General features: G+C 55.5%; 1 protein-coding gene across 1 annotated transcript in view; it reads right to left on the reverse strand.

Moving 5' to 3' along the window:
* TPPP (tubulin polymerization promoting protein) overlaps nt 1–17,068 on the reverse strand; it is a 31,798-nt gene extending 14,730 nt beyond the window's left edge. The window contains exon 1 of the mRNA XM_079788233.1: nt 17,033–17,068. The gene's annotated coding sequence lies outside the window, so the exon portion shown is untranslated. The remainder of the gene's footprint in view (nt 1–17,032) is intronic.
* Between the last annotated feature and the right edge of the window lie 1,657 nt (nt 17,069–18,725).

Below are 18,725 nucleotides of genomic sequence, written 5' to 3' on the forward strand. Positions count from 1 at the left end.
GGCACCGCACACTCCTCAGCCCACCAACTCGTGCTGGGCACGGGGCTTTAACGAGTCCATTAAAAAGTGAGAAGGAGCCCTGACAGGTTTGGCTCAGTGAATAGAGCATCGGCCTGCGGACTGAAGGGTCCCGGGTTTGATTCCGGTCAAGGGCATGTACCTTGGTTGCGGGCACATCTCCAGTGGGAGGTGTGCAGGAGGCAGCTGATCGATGTTTCTCTCTCATCGATGTTTCTGACTCTCTTTCCCTCTCCCTTCCTCTGTAAAAAATCAATAAAATATATTTTTTTAAAAATAAAAAGTGAGAAGGATGGGATAAGATGTGAAAAAGTTCTGTTGTCGTAGCTTTACTTTCCAGCTGGATACGGGCAATAAAGAGGTAAACACACGTGAATGGTGTGACATCAGGCAGTGAGCAGTGCCCCGAGGAGAATGAAGGCAGGTAAGAGGGCGATGGTGCGTGTGATTTTAGACGAATTGGAGGGGGAGCCCGAGTGGAGACTGGAACCGCAGGAAGGCGCCGGCATGTGGCTGCTGTGCATGAACCGTCTGCCACCGATGCTGCCCCGAATCCCACCGGACAGTTGAGGTTCCTCCCAGACTGAAAACCCCACCCGGTCTCCATCTGCCGCCCTGGGCACCAGAAGAGAGGGGCTCATGCTTTAAAGGTGCTGAAGAAAAGCCCTTCCAGACCACGGCCCCCGGGGTGAGGGGCCGGGCGGCGGCGGACAGACGAGCTGGGGGCTCTGCCACACTTGTCCAGCAGGCTGTTGGTGGCAGTCAGCACGGCGAGAATCCACAGCCAACCCTGGGGAGGGCGCAGGAGGCCGCCCGGAGTGGGCAGGCAGCGGAAATGAGCAGGAGACCGTCAGACAGAAGCCTCTAACCTCAGCCCTGGGGGCGGCAGGCCCAGGGCCTTTCTCACCAGGTGGCTGGCAGCTTCAACCTGCCACGCTTTTTTCCGGAGCTGTGGCCGCAGGCGGCGTGCCTCTACCGTCAATGCCATTTGACACAGAAAGCTGTGTCTGTGTGTGTTGATGGGTTGTCACTTCGGATCAGCTCACAGACGTCCGCAGTGATGGTAGACAGAATGGCCCTGGAGCAATGACCCAGGTGGGAGGTGGGTGGAGCAGGGCACCTTCCCTCCCCCACCAACCCTCACTGCCCCTGCCGCCCTCACCCTTGCCAACCACTCAGTCTTGAAGCTGCAAAGGTAACTCGGCCACAAGACCCAGAACACAGCTCTCTGTTCTGGGGTTCCACTTTGTTTTACTATGAAAATGCATGATCATAATAAAATATTTTAAAAATTACTTTAACAGAAATAACAGAAGGAGTTAGATCCTATGTATGGTATGGGAAGATCTCCAAGACTATTGTTTGTTGTGTGGAGACGCAGGACATGGGATAGCAGAAATCACGCACCCCACTCTGGGAAAGCAGACAATGGGGACGAGAGAGGTAAGGGTCAGAGCTGCTAGGAAGACTGAGGGCGGCTGGAGCGGAGGGGAGGGGTCACGTCCTTGTGTTGTTTGAATCGCCCCAGTAAATCCATGTGCTAGTTCCATAATGATGTAATCATAATAAATTTAATTGAAAAAGAAGCCGAGGGCTCCACCAGAGGTCTACTGGGATACAGGGGTGTCCAGAGAGCCCTTCCGTACCAGCAATGACAGCCTGCACGCAGGGGCCTCCCTCCAAGGGCCAGCCTCCAGCACCTGGCTCCTCTCCTACCCTCTCACCCCCCACCCCCGTGGAGGCTGTGGTACCCCTCTGCTTTCCTGCGCCAACGGATTCTGGGGAGTGAGGTGAGTCTGAACCCAGGGCGGCCTTCCATGCCCATTCCCACCTGTGCCACCCACTTTCCACATAACGCAAACTGAAGTCACTTAGAGGAAGAGGCTGCCAGGAGGTCAAAATGCCAACCCACTGAATGAAGCGTTCTCTGAGGTGTGGCCTGTATTCTCAGGTGTGTACTGTGTTTCCAGGTGTGTATTCTGCACCCCCAGGTGAGTGTCCTGCATCTCCAGGTGTGTGTCCTGTATGCCCAGGTGTGTGCCCAGGTTTGTGTCCTGTGTTGCCAGATGTGTGTCCTGCATTACCAGGGGAGCTGACCCTCTCTGGCCAATATTCCCCTTAGGGGCACAAGGAAATGTATGGTAGAAGTGGAGACTGATCAGGTATGATCAGGTATCACTCCAACTGGCCACAGACATGGCAGCCTGGATGCCCAGCAGGCTCGGTTCCTGTTTCTTCAATGTAAGGATTTTTCAACAGCTCGGGAAAGCCCCAGTGAGTCAAGTTCTGATTTATTTCATGGTCCACGGCCCCCGGCTCCAGGTGAAAACCCAGTCTCTCTCCTGGGCCTCTCTCATCTGCTTCCCTGGAAAGACCCCTCAGCAGCCCTGGGCTCTGATGGTGTCAAAGAGGACGGCGAGGGACAGGGAGAAGAGTAGGTGAGAGGCTGGTGAGGTGTGGGGAGCCAGTATGTCCAGTTCTGGGGGAGCCATTAGCCTCCGCCAGGTCCTGCTTGAGGCAGGGCAGGCGCTGTCCTAGAGGGGTCAGGAGGGAACTGATACACTGGGTGTGGGGCAGACTGTGTTACCGGATTTGCATTTTTAAAGGAGGCTTAGAGAGGGCAGGGCAGTCAAAAGGTGGAATTACAGACCGGAGCAGCATGAGATACAGGGGCAGGCGCTGGGTATCCAGAAGGCAGCCACCCGGGAAATAGTCACACAAAAGCTCCTGGCCAGGTGACCCATCTGAACCTGGGCACACCTGCCCCTGCGTGTCCACCAGGCTCCAGGGCTGCCTCACCACTGGGTGGGCTGTCTCTCAGATATCACCTGGTCTCCCTGGCCCCCCGCCCCCTCACAGGGTATAGATGCTCCAAAGACCAGCCATGACAGGGTCCCTATTTCCAGAATGAACTAGGCCCCATTTCAGAATGACTCTTCCTGAATATGCTTAAGACTTGACAGCCTGAGGCAAAACCTATAGAAAAGGTGACACAGGACAGACCCCAACAGGTGACAGTCACAGTTGCCACATGACATTAGCACACAGCGCCCCAATCAGGAGGAATGAAAATCTGTGTTAGTGACATGCCTGCCAAAGGACCCGGTGCCTGTGAGCAGGGCCAGGTGTGTCTGTGAGCAGGGTGAGGTATGTGTCAGTAGGGCCAGGTGTGCCTGTGAGCAGGGCCAGGTGTGCCTGTGAGCAGGGCCAGGTGTGTCTGTGTGTAGGGCCAGGTGTGTCTGTGAGCAGGGCCAGGTGTGTCTGTGAGCAGGGTGAGGTATGTGTCAGTAGGGCCAGGTGTGCCTGTGAGCAGGGCCAGGTGTGCCTGTGAGCAGGGCCAGGTGTGTCTGTGTGTAGGGCCAGGTGTGTCTGTGAGCAGGGTGAGGTATGTGTCAGTAGGGTCAGGTGTGTCTGTGAGCAGGGCCAGGTGTGTCTGTGAGCAGGGTGAGGTATGTGTCAGTAGGGCCAGGTGTGTCTGTGAGCAGGGCCAGGTGTGTCTGTGAGCAGGGCCAGGTGTGTCTGTGAGCGGGGCCAGGTGTGTCTGTGAGCAGGGCCAGGTGTGTCTGTGAGCAGGGCCAGGTGTGTCTGTGAGCGGGGCCAGGTGTGTCTGTGAGCAGGGCCAGGTGTGTCTGTGAGCAGGGTGAAGTATGTGTCAGTAGGGCCAGGTGTGTCTGTGAGCAGGGCCAGGGGTGGTTTTAAAGGGTGGCAGCAACAGCAGCTCTGTACTCTCCTGGTTCCCTTTCCTGGACAGAACATGGTTGTGCCCTGAATCTAAAGATAGGTGTGAATCATCTCCACTCTCTGGCTCCCCCAAGCACATGCCCAGCAACTCATTTCTGATGCCCCACGAGCTCCCTGTCCTGTCCCCAATCTACACCCTCACCTGTCAGCACTTGCTGCAATCTGACCTGGCCAGTGGAGCGGACCATCTTGCCTCTTATAACCAGGTGCCTTCTGGCTCCCAAGGCCCCTCACAGTCTGTAGCTGCCTCTTACCTCCCCTCCGCCCTCTGGTGCCACTGTCTGTGGCATGCTGGGCATTACTAAGCCAACTGACACTGTCCTCCCCAAGTAGGAGCTGGGTGCACCCAAATGGCTGACCCTTCTTGGAGTGAGGGCCTGGGCAAGCTGCACGAACACTGGGGTGAGCAGCCAGAGAGCCTGCAGAGTGGGGCAGGGGGCAGGCCAGCAGGATGCATGGGGCTGGGGACTGGCACCTGCCGTAGGGTTCCCAGAGCTCACACAGGACCATCCACACCACCTCACACTCCCGTGGCCCTACCTGGGGACTGATGTGGGAGACCCTCCTGATGGCCCCTTCGCCCAGGGAGCCTCTGCCTCGCAGACAGCCTCCCTGGGACCACCTCTGGGAAATGCTGGCCCTGACCATCCTCTCCTCCCCAGGAGCAGCATCCTCTGCCCGAGGCCTGCTCTCAGACTCTCAAGGGGGAGCCTACAGAGAGAGCCCTGTGGCCCCAGCCCAGCCCAGGATCATGCCCACAGCAGCAGCCACTGTCCTCAGGCTCCATTCTGCCTGACTCCACCAAACTGCTGGAAACTCAGTCCCACCCTTTAGAGCAGGCGTCCTCAAACTACGGCCCGCGGGCCACATGCGGGTGTTTTTGCCGTTTTGTTTTTTTACTTCAAAATAAGATATGTGCAGTGTGCATAGGAATTTGTTCATAGTTTTTTTCTTTAAACTATAGTCCGGCCCTCCAACTGTCTGAGGGACAGTGAACTGGCCCCCTGTTTAAAAAGTTTGAGGACCCCTGCTTTAGAGGGACAAAACCCCGCCCCCACCCTATCTTCCTGAGCTCAGAGCAGGCGGTGGAATGAAGACACCTGTGCACTAAGAGCCCACTCTGCGGAGAAAGGTCCTGCAACCAGGGCCACCTGATTCCACCGTGAACACAAGAGAAACGTTCTTTGCCAAAGCACCAGGTGTAGGTGTCTAACTCTGGGGAGACACCACACAATCTTAACTCCGGAACCTTCTGGTGTAACTAGAGTTATGCAGAACTCCCACTGGAGAAGTCCCCTTTTAAAGAGAACAGGACCCTTGTGATTCAGACGCCTGTGGGCCTGGATGGGAAGCCGCACCTGCTGAGCTCCTGGCGAGGCTGCTGGCCTCCGAGGAGGCTGCTTCCTGGCAGTGGCTCTGCTGTCTAAATGCAGGATCTCGGCTTGGGTTCTTGACATTAACCTCTTCCTCTAAAGGCACAGCGCCAACCGCCTCGGGTGGGCTGAGTTTCCTTGGATGCACATGTTGCAAGCGGGATTGGGAAATGAGTGGACGGGCCCCACCCACTGTGCTCTGCGGGAATGGGGTGTGTCTCCGAGGCTGGTGACAGATGCCGCCACAGGCCCTGCAGGTGGGAAAGGGCTCCCAGGAGAGTGGGCATCAGAAGGAAGCCGCCCAGGCTCCCTGAGCTCCTGCCTGGGCGTCACTGGTCCTCCACCCCACGGACTTCCGAGGGCTGGGTGTGATGCCACCCAAATCCTCTGAATCAATCTTCCTTTCTTTCTCTTTCTTTCTTTCTTTCTTTCTTTCTTTCTTTCTTTCTTTCTTTCTTTCTTTCTCTCTCTCTCTCTCTCTCTCTCTCTCTCTCTCTCTCTCTCTCTCTTTCTTTCTTCTTTCTTTCTTTCTTTCTTTTCCTTCCTTCCTTCCTTCCTTCCTTCCTTCCTTCCTTCCTTCCTTCCTTCCTTCCTTCCTTCTTTCCTTCCTTCCTTCTTTCTTTTCCTTCCTGCCTGCCTGCCTGCCTGCCTTTTTTTGTTAATCCTCACCCGAGGCTATTTTCCCATAGATTTTTAGGGAGAGTGTTAGCGAGAGAAAGACAGAGACACATCAATGTGAGAGAAATACATTGATTGGTTGCCTGCAACCAAAGTACATGTCCTTGATCGGAATTGAACCTTTGACCCTTTGGTCCGCAGGCCGACCAACTATCCACTGAACAAAAAAGGTTAAGGGTGAATCTTTACACCCACTGGGGGTCTGAGATACCATCTCACCACCAGGACTACGAACCAGAGCCCTTGGACCGTCACTGGGCCCACTGCTGTGACCCCCAAGGCCCAGGGTCTGTGTGAGCAGCCCCACAGGCCCTGGAAAAGCAAGCATTCCTGAGGGTCTGACAAACTGACTCCCGCGCGGACCTCGATGGAGGGCCTGACACTTGCAGGGTTGACCGGCAGCCAAGGGGCAGCTCTGGTGATGGAGCTGAGCTGAGGGCACCTGTGGGGAGGCTGTGGACGCAGGAAGAGCCTTGCCACATGCCACTGGACTCTCAAAGGCAACCAGGAAGTTCCAAACAAAGTGTGCAGAAGGAGAAAAAGAAAAAGTAAAGAGAGCCTGTGCCTCCCTCTCCTCAGAGACCTCCCTGGCAGGTGATCCTGGGACCCAGGCGCCAAGGACCCAGGAAGGCCCTCCCGGGAGTGTTCCATGGGCACCATTAGGGCCTGGTCCCAGGACACTGATCTGGAGGGAGAGGGAGTTAGAGGGATAATGGCAAGAGCCCCCAGGTAAATGCCAAGCACAACTGCCCCAGAGGCACCAAGGGAGGCTTAGGCCTGGCCAGCAGGTCCAGGGAGACCTGCTGCTCACAGAGGCAATCTGCCAGGCTCCCACAGGCCCTGACCTCCTGGGGTATTCAGATGTGTGTGTGAGGCCCTCAGCAAAGGCAAGGTCAGGATGGGACAGTAAATTCGAAAAGCCACAGGGACCTGAAGCCGGAGGCAGCTGGTGTCTGTTCACCTCCCCCTTCTCACTTCCATCCCACCAGAGGCTCGGACCCCCAGTGTCAAGCTGTAGGAGTGTCGGCGCTGCCCCGTGGAGAGGGCACTCCCCTCCAGTAAACAGCCCAGGGGAACAAAGGCCATCAGAATCCTGTGGACCCTCCCAGGGCCAGCCCAGCCCTGCCCCCACCGTCTTCAGCTCTTTATTTGAGTCCATTTGAGTACAACACGGCCCTTTGGCAATTGTTCACATTGCTAATCATAACATGGCCACCCACCCCGCGGTGCCCCGGACACTCGATGTCAATGACCACTCGTCTCACCCGAGGGCCGTCCCAGGCAGCGGGAGCCTCCAAGAGCTGCACAAAGCCGCCTTTCTGAGTCCACAGGCGCCCGCCAAGGGCACGGGGATGGTCTCGGAGCCCCAGCTCAGTGTGGAGAGCAGCCCCGCAACCCAGCACCCTGCCCTTCACAGTCCCGACAGGCTGGGCTGGCTGGACTAGGGCTGTGTCAGTGGGATGCAGCTCATGTCCTGTCATGTCGCCTCAGGCTGCTGCCCAGAAGGTCCCTGGGGTCCAAGAAGCCTGGGAACTAATCACACCCTCGCTGTTCCCTGTCCACAGGTCAAAGGTAATTTCTCCCAGTCACAAGGGAAGAAAGAGCAGAGGAGGCAAGCTTCCCCAGGCCACCCAGCCACCCTAGGGCCGTGGCCCATCCTGCCACTGCTGTCCTCGCCCTGGACCCCCAAAGGACCTGGGCAGGACAGGGCTGGGCGGAATGGGGCAGCCCCAGGACAGGCTGTGAGCTCTCCAAAAGGTGGCTCGTGGGCCAGGAAAACTGAGGAAGGCGGAGTTGTCCCCCCTACAGCTCAGAAGAATTGGTGTCCACAGCAGAAACTTCTCCGGGCACCATGGGGTTGGTGGTTTCAGGGGGACCCACCTCCCGGGAGCCACACTTTGCTGCAGCCCCCAGAGCCACCCTGGTTTCCGTCAGCATGTTTCCTGTGAAACCCAAGCATGCAGCTGGCCAGCAGTGCCAAGGGGAGCACTGGGCACAGGGAGCTAAGAAAATGAGGGTCTCATGGGTAAGGGAGAGCCCTCCAGGGCGACGTAGCCACCCCACTCTGAGAGGGGCCCCTCAGGGCCCAGGACCGCAGAGCAGCTGGAAGGAAGGTCCCCCAGAGCCAACAGGAACAGAAAAGCAAGGAGCTTGCTGCTGCCTGCCCACTCGGGGACCCAAGAAGTCCTTAGAGTGGCCCCCAAACCAGCATGGGTACTGGGCTCCAAGATGCCTGCCCAGCGGCCCAAATTAAATCCCATCCCTGTCACGAGACGTTCTGCCAACAGAGCACCCAGCAGGAGCCCATGCCATGAAGTGGGAGAGAAAGAAGACCCAGGGAGCACAGGTACCACATAGCGCAGACGGGATGGAGAACTGGAAGATACTTCACGTCAATAGACAGGCATCCACCATGTGGGGGTGACACTCACCCTCTCGCCAGAGTGCCCTGAGGGTTAGATGAGGACATTCATAGAAACTTCTAGTCGATGATCCCTTCCTCAGTCAATCAGCACAAGCCCCCGGCCCCACAAGGAACCAGTGGGGGTAGAGGGGTGTTTCTTCATCTTACAGCCAACCTGGAGTCAGGAGGGCTCCCTATGCAGGGGACTAGTATACTGGCGGCCCCAAATTAGGTGTGTCCTGTCCTCACCCCAGAACCTGAAAATGGGATCGTGTTTGGGAAAAGGTTCTTTGCAGATGTGATCAAGCCAAAGGCATTGAGATGAGCTCGGCCTGGGTCATCCGGGCAGCGCTGAGTCCAGGGAAAGTGTCCTTATGAGACAGGAGAGACACGGACACGTGAGGGAGGCCACACAGCGACAGAGGACGAGCCTGGAGTGCCGGGTGCTGGAAGAGGTGGGAAGGACCCTCCCTTAGAGGTTCCAGAGGGAGGATGCCCTGCGACACCTGGATCTCAGGCTTCTGGCCACAGAGAAGAGCGTGTGAAAGGCCCGGAGAAGGCAGTGCTATCGGGCGCGGCACAGAGAACCCAGGGCCAAGACCCAGCAGCTGGTCCCCGTGCAGTGCATTCCAGAGGCCCCTGGAGATCACTCCGAGCCAGGATGAGCTCTAAGTAGGGGACTGCTGTCCTCTAAGATACCCACTCTGGCTTCAGGTTGGAGGTATTTGGGCAGAAAATAAAGGTGGGTCACATTCAAGGAGAGGAAAATTACTGGTGAAGCACAGGAGACCGGGACAGGAAACTTTTAAATTCGGGGCAAAGATAAACATGTGCGCCTGTGCTGGCCCCTTCCAGATGGGGCCCTTCCTGAGGGATGAGCTGGGGCCGGAGTCGCTCCCTAGTGCATCTCCTGCTTTGGAGATGCCCCAGGCCAAACCAACAAGGATGGCAGGCAACGGAGGACAGGTCAGAAAGAACTGGGGTTCGCTCAGGCCAGTGCAGTGACAATAGGGACAACAGGAATGTGACCAGAAAGGACAGAGGACCTGCAGGAAAGGGCTGCTGACCAGGTCTGCCTGGTTCACAGGGTGTCAGTACCTTTAAGCCTCAGAGACCTCCTGCCCCAAAAAGCAGCCAATGTGGGAAGAGACTGACAGAGCACTGTAGTCAGAGAGAAAGAATGGAGGGCTGAGCAGGGCCCGCCTGTGGGTGAGACGCTGAGGAACCTGGCGCAGCTGTGACGTGCAGCACGCGTTCAAGAGAAGTGTGAGTGGGCGCGTTCCCTGCAAACACCATCTGCACCTGGCCAGGCACTGCTCAGCCCAGACAGCACATGGGCCACGGTGAAGGGGTTTTCAGCCAGGCCACCCCTCAGATTCATCTGGGAGCTTTGAAAATACAGTTGCTGCACTCCTACTTCCTCTGATGGAGCTAGGCCTTCCAGCCCACTGGGCAGCGAGGAGGAGTGGACAATGAGAAAACCCATCTTCCTCAATACACCCATGTGCTAACAGGAGAGAGAAAACCCTGGACAGGCCAGCCGTGCACTCAGCCGTTTCTCTGTGGGCACTGGCTGGTGCTGGAGGAAGGTTGGGTGGGGAGGGGGGGGGAGCTCTGCAGGCTGAGCACACTGTTCACAGCTGTTCCTGGAGGGACGTGCCGGGTGAGCTGGCAGGAGACCGAATCAGCTCAGCTTCTCAACCCACAACTTCAGGTGACTCTGGATTCCTAGTGCCTCGAAATGCCAAGAGGACACATATAAAAACTCTCTAGAGAAAGAGACCGCCATCGAGACCATAGACTATTTCTATGAACATATTTTGATTTCAATATCTAGTACACAGTTAAAAAAATAAATAACCAGGCATATGAGGGGGGAAAGTGCAGAACAAAGGCAATAGGAACAATCTAGAGGTTCCAATTATTGGCACTCGATCAGACTGGGGTTGAAATAACTATGTATGCCATGTGCAAAGAAAAAGCGGCAGCATGCACCATATGCAAAGAAGAAAATGGACAAGATGGAAAATTCCAGCAAAAACTGGGAACTATAAAAATGTAGATAGCAACTGTGAAAGAGAATATGTTAGACATTCTAGCACTAAAAAACACAATAACTAAAATTGAGAACTTGGTGGATATGTTTAACAGCAGAGCAGATTTAACCCAGCATTAACAAGAACTCATGAATTGGAAATACCCAAGAGAAAACACCTAGATGTGATGGAAACGTGTGTGTGTGTGTGTGTGTGTGTGTGTGTGTGTGTGTGTGTGTGCGTGTGTGTACAGACATGTATATAAGGACAAAAACAACAGAAATAATAAAGATAAGCACAAAATTAATAAATTAGAAAAGAAACATACACTACAGAGGTCCAACAATATAAAAAGGTTGTGCCTTAAAACATTCATTATATTGACAAATACTGGGGATATTGATCAAGGGGAAAAAAGAGATTTAAAACTTTTCTCAAAAAAAGAAAACTCCTGTCATGGCTGTCTTTGCCAACAGATTCTACCGTATATTGCAAGAAGAAGTAATGTCAATCTTACACAGACTCTTCCAAAGAAGAGTAGAAGGTGGGACACTCCCAATCATTTTATAAGACTAAAATAATCCTGGTACCAAAACTTAATAAGGGTGTTACAAGTAAAGGATAATTTATGGCCCTGGCCAGGTGGCTCAGTTGGTTGGAGCATCATTCATCCACCAAAAAGGTTGTGGGTTCAATTCCTAGTCAAAGTACATGCCTAGGTTTTGGGTTTGATCCCTGGTTGGGGCTCATATGGGAGGCAACCAAATGATGTTTATGTCTCACAACAATGTCTCTCTCTCTCTCTCTCTTTCACTCTCTTTTTCCCCTCTCTCCCTCCCTCCCTTTCTCTCTCTCTAAAAAAATCAACAAACATATCCTCGGTTGAGAATTTTTAAAAAAGAATAATTTATGTCAATCTCACTTATGAATGCAAATGCAAAAATCCTAAACAATTAACAAACTGAATCCAGTAATAAATAAAAAGAACCAATACCTTACAATCAGGTCAGGTTTATGCCAGGAATGCAAGGTTGGTTTAACATTAACATCAATCAATATCATTCATCACACTAACAGAATAGAGGACAAAAAGCATATTATATACTTAATTAAATTCAGGAAAAACATTCAATGGAGTTCAGCATCTATTAACCATAAAAATTCTTAGCAAATTAGGAAAAAAAAGAAATTCCTTAATTTGATACAAACCATCACACTTAACAATAATGGTCCTGACACAAGGAGAGGAATGAACCGATAAGACAGAATAAAGCCCCAATAGACCCAAGCATATATTGACCCATTCAGAATGACAAAGGTGGCCCTGCAGGGAGAAAAAAAAGGAAAAGAATGATTTTAGTCAGTGAAGATGGGCTGATTGAATAGACACATAAAAAAAAGCACACTGGGTCCTGACACCATCAGCTCAGGCCCATGGCAGAATGAAGCAGGGAAGGCAGGGGAATGAGGCTGCAAGGAGATAATGCACAAGAGCATCTGATGTCCTCAGGGCAGGGGAAGATTTCTTACACAGGACACAAGCATCACTGCCCCCAAAGGAAAAGCTTATCAAATGGCACCAAGTTAAAATTAAGAACTTCTATTCATCAAAAAATACTATGGAGGGAATGAAAAAGCAAGCCGCAGGGAAGGAGGAATCTGCTACTGATAATGAACATAGGCTCCTCTCAGTCTATGAGGAACCCTGTTCATCAACAGGAGAGAGACAACCGACTCTAGGACAAGGGCAAGGACGTGGCCTGGCATTCAGTGAGAGCACACCCGATGCCCAATACACCGGGAAAGTGCAAAAAAGAAAACCAGATACCACCACACCCTCCAGAATGGCAGATGACCGAAAATGGCGGTGATGCCAAGTGCTGTGGGATGAGGAGCGACAGGGAACTGTGGGGCACATGGTTCCAGCTGCCTTAACAACGTGTACTGCAGCGGGACATCAGGACAAATGAGGGCCTACACCCGTCAGCATTCACCAGCAGAAACGCTTGCACGTGTGCTCCAGAGAGCATCACAGGAAGGTCAGGCAGCTTCATTCACCACGGCCAAAAAACGGAAGTGCCTCGCGCCCATTAGCCACATCGTGGGTAAATGACGGTGGTGGGCTCCCAGCACGGCACATACACACGGGACACGTGAGACCGCACGGGAGAGCCGCTCACACAGCACTGACGGAAATAAGCCAGCACCGCAGAATGTGTTCTCCGTGGCTCTCTAGATATAAAGGTTGAACACAACCACAGTGGTAGGTGGTAAAACCACAGCAAAGGCACACCCCTCCCCCAGGGACAGAAGAGCAGCCACCACATCCGGCCTGGGGACAGCTGGGTGCCAGCATCCCAGGGAAGGCTGGGCAGTGATGGGAGGCTCAGATGACCTCCTTCATCCTCCAGCACCATTCTGTCCACAGCCTGCCCCCCACACACAGGCACAGAGGCTTGAGGACGACCCTGCTCCAGAGGCAGGTGGGACATGCGGCACATGCAGCACCATGGCAGCCACCGATAGATGCCATCACTGTCTTAACTCCTGGTTTGGGATGGGCTGTGGAACAGCATTAGAAAACCAGAGCGGGGTGGGGTACGGGGAGGGGCTGAGGGTCATCAAGTGGACAGTGGTGCGAACCATGAGGCACGCATGGTGTGTGAAGCATGCTTCCTTAGGGGCAGCGCACCACCCTGCAGGCTCCTGGGAGTCCACTCCAGTCAGATGTGAGGGGTCATCTGAGTTAACACTGACTCTGGGGCCAGACTCCTGGGTGTGAGGCCCACATGCACACCCCCCCCCCCCCCGCCAGGGAAGCTCAACCTGCCTGCCTGGCTCATCCCTCGCCAAGAGGAGATGAGACAGTGGGGAGTGTGAGGCTTAAATGAGGTCACCTAGAGGACGCTGGCTGTTTTGTGACATTCCAGCTAGAGTGAGAGCTCCCTAGGGCGGAGGCCACGCCAGCTCACCTGGCACCTGGCAGGTGCTCAGACATCTGCTGAACAAAAGGGTGCAACAAGGTTACAGGATGAGATCTCCGGAAAAGTGGCCCAGGGAGATCACGTGGAGCCCACATGGGATGCCCCACTTAGCATGCCAAAAAAAATTAGAGACTTGGGATTGATGGAGACAAGCTGGGGACATGTGGAGATACTGTGTCACAGGAGAGGAGGGCATAAAGGACTCCAGGTGGGTAAGAACCTTTCACAAATCTAATTTAAAAAAGAAAAAGTCACCCAGGCGGTGTGGCTCAGTGGTTAAGTGTCAACCTATGAACCAGGAGGCAGCCACGGTTCAATACCCAGTTAGGGCACCTGACAGGGTTGTGGGCTTGATCCCCAGTGGGGGGCATGCAGGAGGCAGTCAATCAATGATTTTCTCATCATTGATTTCTCTCTCCCTCTCCCTTCCTCTCTGAAATCAATAAAAATCTATACTAATAAAAGGGTAATATGCTAATTAGACCGGGAGACCTTCCAGATGTCCTTCTGGACAAAGCCACGGTGGCGTGGCCAAGGCAGAGGCGGTTAGGGGTGATCAGGCCAGAGGGGAGGGGCAGTTGGGGGTGATCAGGCTGTCAGCGGGGGGCAGCTGGGGGCGAGCAGGCCAGCAGGGGGGACAGTTGGGGGCGAGCAGGCCAGCAGGGGGGCAGTTGGGGGAAAGAAGGCCGGTGGGGGGGGGCAGTTGGGGGCGAGCAGGCCGGCAGGCAGAGTGGTTAGGGGCGATCAAGCAGGCAGGCAGATGAGCGGTTAGGAGCCAGCAGTCCCAGATTGTGAGAAGGATGTCCGACTGTTGCTTTGGGATCGGGCCTAAACTGGCAGTCAGACATCCCCTGAGGGGTCCCAGATTGGAGAGGGTGCAGGACGCGCTGAGGGACACCCGCTACTAGTATGTATGTGTGTGTGTGTGTGTGTGTGTGTGTGTGTATGTATATATATATATATATATATATATATATATATATATATATATATATATATATTTAAAGTCAGCGTGAACGTGTCCTTATAAGGATGAGCTCACAGTACCCACAGCTAAGAAGCTCAGGTCTCCGAGCGTATGGGGGGTTGCAGAAGACATTTTAGAGTGGTGCAAAAGTCAGAAAGCCATCATTTTCTTATACTTTGTGAAAGATTTTTTACATTTGCTCCCCAAAGAAGGTCCTGCATTTGGATGTTTAGAGAGTCGATCACAGCCACAACTGAGCTGCCATTACAAGCCTTTGTACAGTTAAAGGGAAAATATGGAAGCGAAAACCAGTGTTAATTCCTCTATCAGGGCCGAGATTTGGACACAGTTCCTGGATTTGGATGCTGCGTTCCTGTGGGGAGCTGCCCTGCCTCCGTATGCAGTTCCTGGGGGGCTGCCAACGGATCGCAGACCCTGCACCCTCCCCCCGTGACCCCAGCAGGGCCAAGTGAAGCATTGCCAGGAACTGGCACTTGAAAGCTGCCCAGGAGGCTCTGCGGAGGTGAGATGCCATGGTTAGGGATGGCGCGGATTATGACACTGTGGCTACCTCCCCACCAAAGAGGAAGCTGGTCTCCCAGGAGGGGGCTGAATAGGGGAGAGGGCTCACACGGGAGTGGGAGACCCAGGGAGTGTGGGCCCCACCCAGGCGGCCCCACCCCTTCCTTCCCGTCCCAGCATCTGCCTGGTTCTGGGTTTGTAAGCTCAGGTGGACTTGGCGCCATGCCCAAACCACCCTCAGTCCAGAGTAGTTTCTGGAAGGAGCTCAGGGCCTGGCTCTCACAGCCCCAGGAGGACCTGATACTTCAAGGTGCCGCAGGGCCCCTTGCTCAAGATCCCCAGATGGCATCTCTGTGCGTGCTCCTCCAGCCTCACCAGCAACATCACCAGCTAAATATAGGCCTGGCTCCAAGTCAGCACAGCCTCTCCCCAGGAAGCCTTTCCTTAAAAAAAAAAATCTTTCAATTACAACTTACTTTCAATATTATTTTGTTTTGGTTTCACGTGTACAGCATAGTGGCTGGACAATCAATATACTTGACAAAGTGTTCCCTTCGCTACTTCCAGTGCTTCTCAGCCTCTTCCACAGGGAGCGGCTCTGCCCCCCCCCGCCCCCCCCCCCCCCCGGGGAGGGAAGCCACGTGGACGCGGCATCCCTGAGGACAGTCTGGCTGCTCAAAGGTTTCTCTTAAACCTCCATCAGCGCTGAGTAGTTTTAATTTTCTTTATGAAATGTGCACATTTTTCACCATTAGCATTTATAACCACGTACATAGTGATTTGTTGCAACTTCAAAGGATCCAGGAAGATCAGCCAAACAACGCAGGAGAGATAAGACTACAGCACAGCTTCCTCTAATCTCCATCACCTCATCATTCCAAAGAGATGGAGATACATTTTTTTTTATTGTAGCCCTTAAATTGTGGTACCTTTCTTAGCCAGACCCCTTTGGAAACCACATGCCTACAGAACCCTCACTGGCATGCATTTGCAGACAGGAGCTCCCAGAAAGTTCACCAGCACCACCTCCCCCCACCACCCATCACTGAGCCCTGTGACTCCCACTGTGTGATGGGAACAGGGGCTGGTACCAGAGACAGGACCTTGGAATCCAGTTTAAGGCATTGAGAAGCCTTGAGGCCGGTCTCGCTGCCCCCTACACACACACCCATTTCCTGCCTCTTTGGAGCTCTCCCTCCCCAGCCCCATCACTTCATCCCCGGATGTGATCCCAGTGCACTCAGAGTTCAGGTCAGTTTACTGCTCACTTCCTAGAGGCCAGGGGCTGGTCTAGGCTCTGGGGACAACCCCCCTCCCCCGCTCCCGCTAGTGCTCAGGGAGAGGGTGGGGGAGAGGGTGGCCGTGGGGAGTGCCTGGAGGCGGTGGCGGCCAGGGTTGCTGGGTCCTTTTATCAGCGTCCCCTAGGGACTCCGCAAGTATCTAATAAATGTCAGGGGAATCAGCCAATGAAATGCGCAGGTGGATGACAGCATGGCCGGCGCGTCCCAAAAGGTGTCGGATCCTCGGAGAACACACAACGCCTATCAAAATAGCAGTCCCAACAGGGAAGCGCGAATTAATTCTCCTCCCACCCCCCCGCGTCGCAAGGCTTCCGTACAAAACCAAAACGGCAGAATAAAGGGTTTCTCAGGCACTGGCCCCAGAGGTGCGTGGGAAATGCACCGGCAGCAACCTCTTTATCTTGCGGGTTCGGTACTCACAGGCGATCAGAAAATACAATACCCCCTGGGAAGCTTAGATTTGCAGACTGTAGGCCTGACACTCGGCCCGGGAAAGGTGACGTTTGTGCCGGACCCATTGGGATGGGACCCTGAGAGGGGCAGCGCAGCCCTTGCCCAGAATCACGCTCATTCTGGGCCCCTGGACACAAACGGCCGTTCCGTGCTGCAGGGCAGTGGCTTCATTTCAAACCCGTTTAGTCCCAATTTCCCACTGTCTCCTGGGGAGCGGCACCCCAGGCCCGGGCGTCGCTAAACAGCGCTCCTGCAGCTAGACACGAAGGGCGGGGAGACACACTGCTGCGCGGCGTAGGAAAGAAGGCGCAAGGGGCACCTCTTCGAAGAAAGGCCAAGTGCCTCGCTTGGGGCCCAATTATAAACCTCCTGTCCTTTGCACCGCCAGTCCCCCCGCCCGCCTCTCCCGTGTCTCCATTCCCGCACCCTACACTGCGCCGACCGCCTGGCAGTCTCGGCGCAGGTGGCGGGCGGCGCAGGCTAGCTTGAGGCCCTGCGTCCCCGAGGGGTGTCCGTCTGCCCGGTGCCCCGGTACCGAGCCCCGCGATCGCTTACCTCGCAGACGCAGGGACTGCTGCGGCGGCGCCTCCGCGACTCTCGCGCCGCCACCGCCCCGGCCCCGCCCCGGCCCCGCCCCCACGGGTCTGCTCACGCCCCCCCAGCTTCGCTTCGCCCGGCTCCACGGCCCCCACCCCGAGCGCCCCACGCGCCCCGCGCGCCCCAGACCCCCACCCAAGCCTACCCCGGCCCCGCCCACACTGGCCCGAGCTTGCCTCCAGCCTCGCCCCGGCCCCCACCCCAGCCCACCCGGGCGCTCCGCGGCCCCGCCCCCGGTCCTTCCAAGCCGGGGGAGCGCGCTGGCCTCCCGGAGGCCGGTCCAAGCGCCGCCTCTGCCTTACAAGGCCGTCTCTGCGCCGGCCACCGGCTCTCCGCCCAGGGCCGTGGGAACCTCGCGGGGCAGTGCCCGTAGGGCCCGCAGCCGGGGCCCGGTCTCCGCGCCACCTCCCGCCAGGACGCTGGCGATGGAGGGTGAAGGCGGAGGGAAGATGAATGGGTGCGCAGACAGGCCTTCCAGGATGGGGCGGACGAGAGCACTGGCCTCTTCGCTCGGGCCAGGAGGGGGACCGGGGTGGCGGGGGACTCGGACCCCACGGAAGGTGGGAAGGTCAGCGAGCGGGGAGTGGGTCGCGTCCGGGGATTTGAGGAGAGGGCACGCGGGGGAAGGGTTGTGCGGCGAGCACCTGGGTGGAGCACCGAGGCCAGGCAGCAGGTCCGTGCCCAGCAGCACAGCAGCACCGTGGGCAGCTGGCTCGCCTTCCCCGGGGGACAAGCAGCGGCTGCACCCCCACCTCAGCCGTCCACTCAGCTCTCGGCCTCCTTCTTCCTATGGACGATGTGGGTCTCCCCGGGTTGCCTGTGTGAAAAGCGTCATCCTGAAATCATCTTCCAGTTTTCTCTTTTCTTTTCTTTTCTTTTCTTTTCTTTTCTTTTCTTTTCTTTTCTTTTCTTTTCTTTTCTTTTCTTTTCTTTCTTTTCTTTTCTTTCCTCTTCTTTTCTCTCCTCTCCTCTCCCCTCCCTTCCCTTTTCTTTGGGACACCTGGCCCGCGCTGCAGAGGGGAGGGGCGGGTCAGCCTTCAGCAGAAGGTTCTCCAGCTGGGATGACAGGAAGTACTGGCCAGAGTGCTGGGACTTGGGGTGCAGGGGTCTCCCTCTCACCCTCCAGGACCCCTCCAATGGAAGAGGTCTCCTCAGGCTACTGAGAGGCTCAGCCTCCAGGGCGGAGGGTGGCCCTGAGGTTACTTCTAGCTTCACTGCTATGGTTCCCTTGGAGCTAGCCAAGGAACCCCACCCCAGGCTCTGTCTTCAACGTCCTGGCTGAAGAACCGCCCCCCCCCGCCCCCCCCCCCTACGCACAGGCTCTGTCCTCACTCTCCCAGCTGCAGATACCCTCCCTACAAACACTTCTAGATTCTATCCTCATTCTCCTCAATGAAGACCCCCTGCGCACACGTACCCATCCTCCAGGAGTGTCCTGATGTCAGCACCTCAACTGAACCACAAGCGCCTGACGCAGGAGTCAGCCCGTGGAAGCACAGAGTCCAGCCAGGTCAGGGAGCCTGGCAAAGGCGACAGAGGAAGTTGGGGTGCTGAGCCAGAGAAGGGGCGATAGGTTTTGGCTGTCCACCAGACCACGAGTGAGAGAACATGGTTTCCTGATGCTCAGGGAGCCACAGGTGGCTGCTGCACA

This window comes from Cnephaeus nilssonii (assembly GCF_951640355.1).
Source record: "Cnephaeus nilssonii genome assembly, chromosome: 2".
NCBI classification, from domain to species: Eukaryota; Metazoa; Chordata; class Mammalia; order Chiroptera; family Vespertilionidae; genus Cnephaeus; species Cnephaeus nilssonii.